The sequence below is a fragment of the Elephantulus edwardii genome, unplaced genomic scaffold, assembly GCF_000299155.1.
Source record: "Elephantulus edwardii isolate Elephantulus edwardi_28Jun2011 unplaced genomic scaffold, EleEdw1.0 scaffold00239, whole genome shotgun sequence".
NCBI lineage: Eukaryota > Metazoa > Chordata > Mammalia > Macroscelidea > Macroscelididae > Elephantulus > Elephantulus edwardii.
Window position 1 is genome coordinate 1,057,564 of NW_006399989.1, and position 5,286 is coordinate 1,062,849.

The 5,286-nt window shown below is 49.7% G+C and overlaps 1 pseudogene; it reads left to right on the forward strand.

Annotated features, from left to right (window-relative positions):
* The first annotated feature begins 979 nt into the window (after positions 1-979).
* On the forward strand, positions 980-2,898 carry LOC102877217 (annotated as a pseudogene).
* Positions 2,899-5,286: the final 2,388 nt, after the last annotated feature.

Below are 5,286 nucleotides of genomic sequence, written 5' to 3' on the forward strand. Positions count from 1 at the left end.
GTTCTATCCTGCACCAACCTCGCTGTCTCAAACACATTCATTCCCACCACTCCACTCACAGAATCAATGCATCTCATCGAGGGTCTTCCTCTCCTGTGCCATCCCTCCACTCTCCCAAACATGATGTCCCTCTCCAAGTACCAGTCCCTCCTTGCAACATGCCCCAAAGTATGTCAGACAAAGCTTCAGAATCCTTGACTCCAAGGAGCATTCTGGCTTCACCCTCTCCAGGACAAACCTGTCTGTTCTCTTGGCAGTCCATGGTATATTCAACAATCTTCTCCAGCACCACAGCTCAAAGGCATCAATTCTCTATCATCCCTATTCACTGTCCAACTCGCCTATGCATAGCATGTAATTGCAAAGACTATATATAGCCTGGATCAGGCGCACCTTAGTCTCCAGCCTGACGTCATTGCTCTTCAGTACTCTTGAGAGGTCCCTTACAGCTGACTTTCCCTATGCACATCCCAAAACTCCTTCAACGGGGTAAAAAAGGAAGCCACAGACTGGGAAAAAGTATTTGGGAATGAGCACCACAACAAAGAAGACATTCAGATGGCTAACCAGCACATGAAGAAAAGTTCAAAATCCATAGCTCTAAGAGAGAAGCAAATCAAAACAACTATGAGATATCATCTCACCCCAGTCAGAATAGCAAAATTTAATAGAACAGCAAGCAACAAATGCTGGCGAGGTTGTGGAGAAACTGGAACCCTTATTCACTGTTGGTGAAATTGTAAAATGGTGCAACCACTGTGGAAAGCAGTGCGGGGCTTTCTCAAAAAGTTGTAAAAAACGGGCTGGCCGGCTACCATGATGACGTAACCACAGGCTGGACAGGAGGATGCATTGTCCCGAGCTCACAAAAGGCAGCGGTCCTGCAACCTGGTGGGGGTGGTGACTCTGCTCCAGGGCGCACCTTCTGCATGTTGTGGGGTCCTGGGTGCTGCCTGCCATCCGTGTGGCCCGGCGGTGCATGTGCCCGCACCGCAGCACCATGATGGCCACTGAGTCCGGCGACTCCAGTCAGGGCTGCGTCACCTTTGAGAATGTGGCCATCTACTTCTCCCAGGAGGAGTGGGGGCTCCTGGATGACAATCAGAGGATCCTCTACAATGATGTGATGCTGGAGAACTTCGCAATCATAGCCTCACTGGGTTGCTGGCATGATGTGACAGAGGCAGCTTCTTCTAAACAAAGTTTTTCCTTAGATGGAGGATCACACAATGGGATTCCACAGACAAGTCCATCCACCCACAAGACTCACCCCTTGGAGATATGTGTCCCCGACTTTAGAAACGACAACCCGGTCCCGTCCTTCCTTCTCCAGCAGCAGCCCACTTCCAACAGTGTGACAGAGGGCATCCGTACCCCATTTGAGGAGGCCTTCCTCATTGGGAAGAGTCATCCCAAGGGGGTGGAATTTGGGAAATCTCTGAGCAGCAAACACCCGCTGGGTCACCACCAGAACCGTTTCCTGGAAAAGGGACTTTCTGAGCCCAGCAAGTTTGGGAAAGCAGTCAGTTTCCGTTACATGCGCCAGCAGCAGCGAGGTCACAACAGAGGAAGGCTGTACGAATGTGGCGACTGTGGGAAAACCTTCACCCACCACTCCTCCTACAGCAGACACCAGAGAGTGCACACTGGTGGCAAGACCTATGAGTGCCCTAAGTGTGGAAAGACCTTCATTCAAAACTGAAGTCTCATCCAGCACCAGAGACTTCACACAGGAGCCTGGCCTTACAAGTGTATCAAGTGCGGGAAAACCTTCAGTGAGAACTCCACCCTCATCCAGCACTGCAGGGTCCACACTGGAGAGAGGCCATATGAGTGCACCCACTGTGGCAAGTTCTTCAGCTGGAGCTCCACACTGAGTCAGCACCAGCGGTCTCACACGGGAGACAGGCCTTACAAATGCACCGAATGTGAGAAGTCCTTCCCAAAAGATGGGCTTCATCCAGCACCAGAGGAGCCACATAGGATCGAAACCGTATGTGTGTGAGGAGTGCCGTAAGCCTTTCAGCCAGAGCTCGGGCCTCATCCAGCACCGGAGGGTCCACACCAGAGAGTCCACACCAGAGAAAAGCCCCGCCTGCAGGAAGTGTGGGAAGTGCTTCCAACAAAGCTCTGCCCTCCGTCAGCACCAGACTGCCCACACGGGAGAAAGGCCTTTTACGAGTGTGGTGAGTGCAGAAAGTGCTTCAACCGCAACTCTGGACTCAATAAGCACTGGCGAAGCCACACTGGGGTCAGCCTGTACATATATGGCGAGTGTGGGAAATCCTTCAGCCAGATGTACACACTAACTCAGCATGAGAAGATCCACAGGAACAGTGCTGCCAGTGCTAACCCAGGACCTCCGCTCCCTTCTCCCTCCTTTAATACCGGAGAATGCATAGTGGAAAATGGCCTCATGACTGCAGTCAGTATGGAGACTCCTTTAGCCAAAACCCCGTCCTTATTTAACACCAGAGAGTTCACGGGTGCAAGGCCCTATGACTTTGGTCGGTACAGGAAATCTCTGAGCCAAACTTCCAGCCTCATTCAGTATTGACGTTTCGCAGCCTCACAAGAGCAGAAAGTGTGAAAGCTTTCAACCCAAAGTCCTAACTCGTTTTCTCACGACTTAAGTTCTTGGATCGGAAGGGGCCTGCGTTTGCAGGAAATGCTCACAGTCACGGCCCTAAGAGAGACTTAAAGAACAATCCGCCTGACGGTGGACCTCTTACTCTCGGACTGTCCAGAACGGTGGTGACAGTGCCTGAGCTCCAGGCGTGCGCAGCACTCTTTAAAGCCGTGTCTTACAGGTTTACCTGTTTCCCAGGACTCCTCCTGGAGTCTGATCGTGGCAGAAGTCACGTCCGCTCTCCTGTCTTGCAGGTCCTCACCAGGTGACTCAGTCAGGCCACTGCTCAGGCCAGGCGGATGGCTGTGCTCCTACACCCTTGGATAAACCATGGGTTGTCAGTTAGTTCCATCCCCTTCTCTGGCCACTAAAACGCAGACTGGATGGGACACGTTTTTGACCAAGAGGACTTGGTATGGGTTCTGCTGGTATAGGAGGCGTTTGCCCCTGAAGACGTTTTCATGCACGGTGCATGTGATTTTTTTCAGCCAGTGGGTCACCAGTTAGTAACTCTTTGTCGCTTCTTCCTCTGGTTGTGTGCAACAGTAAAGCCGTGTTCACATTACCTTCAATATTGGGATGTGAGGCATTAGTGGTTCAATGATAAAATTCTTGCTTTCCATGCAAGAGCCCCATTCCTGATCCCTGCCAATGGCCGTCTTGTCTCAGCTGGTTGTACTGTGGTGCCTTGCACGTTGCTGTCATGCTGTGACGTGTCAGCCTCCTTAAGGAAGGCCTCATGATTCACTTCTGAACACCGACCAGGGAAGCCTAGTCACCCATCATGCTACTTTGTCACCAGTCATACTGGTGGTCCCTGGATGAGCAGAGCTTTGCTCCATTGTACGTGGAGCCAACAATTCACTTACCACAACTCGGGAGCTTTTATTCAATTCACTCTGTGGAGTCAGTTTAAAACTGGGCTATGTTCCTGTGAAAAGTGAGAAGATGTATGGACCCCATGGTGTGTGTCACTCACCAGAGACAGGCTGATGACACAGTAAGTATCACTACAGGTAACCCTTAATATACAGTGCTGGCCAAGACCTCAGAGACAAGCGTGCTGGGAACGCCTGGTCCTGCTCTGTGCCCTGGATGTCAGAAACTGTTGTGTTTTTGTTTTGGAGACCAGAGGTGCCCCTGAGGGGAAAACCGTTGTGACAGCTCAAGTATTTCTGGGAACAGCCATGACTCTGCTTCTTTGTCTCCAGGAGATGTCTGTTCTCCTTGTTGGGGGAAAGCATTTCCCAAGGTTCTGAAAAGATCCCAGTATCTTGAAGTCCAGAAATTGAGAGAGGGAGGTTTCTGGTCATAGATATAACTGTAAGAGCCAGGTCAGAACTGTAACTGCTACAGAAAACACTGAGTGTGAGCAGAAAGGAGTAATGGAGGCTGTTTGGTAAAAGAGCAGTGGGATAGAGGAAAACCCTCAGCAGGATGGACAGACACAGTGGAGGACACCGTCCACTCGAGCATGGCATGGTGGTGGCGATGGTGCAGGACCCAGCAGTGGGCATCGACTCACGGAGTCGTGGTGACTCCAGGGCACCTAACTAACCATGGCGGAGGCCACAGTCAGCTCTACTCACTGCACTGTGAGACGCGCATCCACGGATGTCCAGTGACCATGGAGCAGTATCCCCATGGACAGACAGGCACCCTCAGGATGTCCAGTGGCTGTGGTCCTGGCTAGAGAAAACCATGGAACAGGTTGTGTGGGCTCCTGTGTCCTTGTGGGGTGTTTCGCTCCGAAAACGGGCAGTGAGCAGTCGGATCCTTCAGGAATGGACGTGGTCCTGGGAGCCGGCCAGCAGCCTGGTGGCTCAGCTGTTCTTCACTCCTTGCCCACATTTCCTGCCACGGATCCACATCTACCCTTCTGGAGTGGGGAAAGGCGGGGGAGAGGCCAGATACGTGGCTGACAAATGTGATTTTCCGAGAGTGGTGGGTGAGCCAGATATTTTGAAATATTTTGTAAAACTACGGTGATGAAATGATATGCTGTAAGCTATAAATATCTAAATGATGCAGTTTGGTAAGTTTTAACATAAATATAGACCAATGACACTGAAAAAAAAAGGTGTAAAAAAATGAATGAGGAAGAGAACAGTTTAAAAGCAATGTATTATAGGGTATTATGAGTACCATAAGAGTCTGGAATGAAGGTTGCAGAGTGGAGTATACTCAGGGTGGGGGTGGGAGTGTGAAAAGGGATTATATATCAATGAAGGCATTTTTCTTTTATTTTTCAAAGAGAAGAGAGAACTGGGGGTGGGGGTGTAGTTTGCGGGGAGAAAAGTGCAACAATGAATGAATGGAAATCCAAAATCTCTGTAAATGTTCATTGAAATTAAGAAAAAAAAGTTACAAATAGAGATGCCATTTGACCCAGCAATTCTACTACTGGTAATATACCCCAAAAAGACCATAACTGACACCCAAGCAGATATATGCACACCCATGTTTATCGCGGCTTTGTTCACAATAGCAAGGATTTGGAAAAACCTAAGTGCCCATCCACAAATGAATGGATAGAGAAGCTGTGATATAGTCACCCAGTGGAATACTATGCTTCATTGAAAAACAAAGAATTCATGCACTATTATTCAAAATGGTTGACCCTGTAGGACATGATGCTGAGTGAAATATATTAGTCA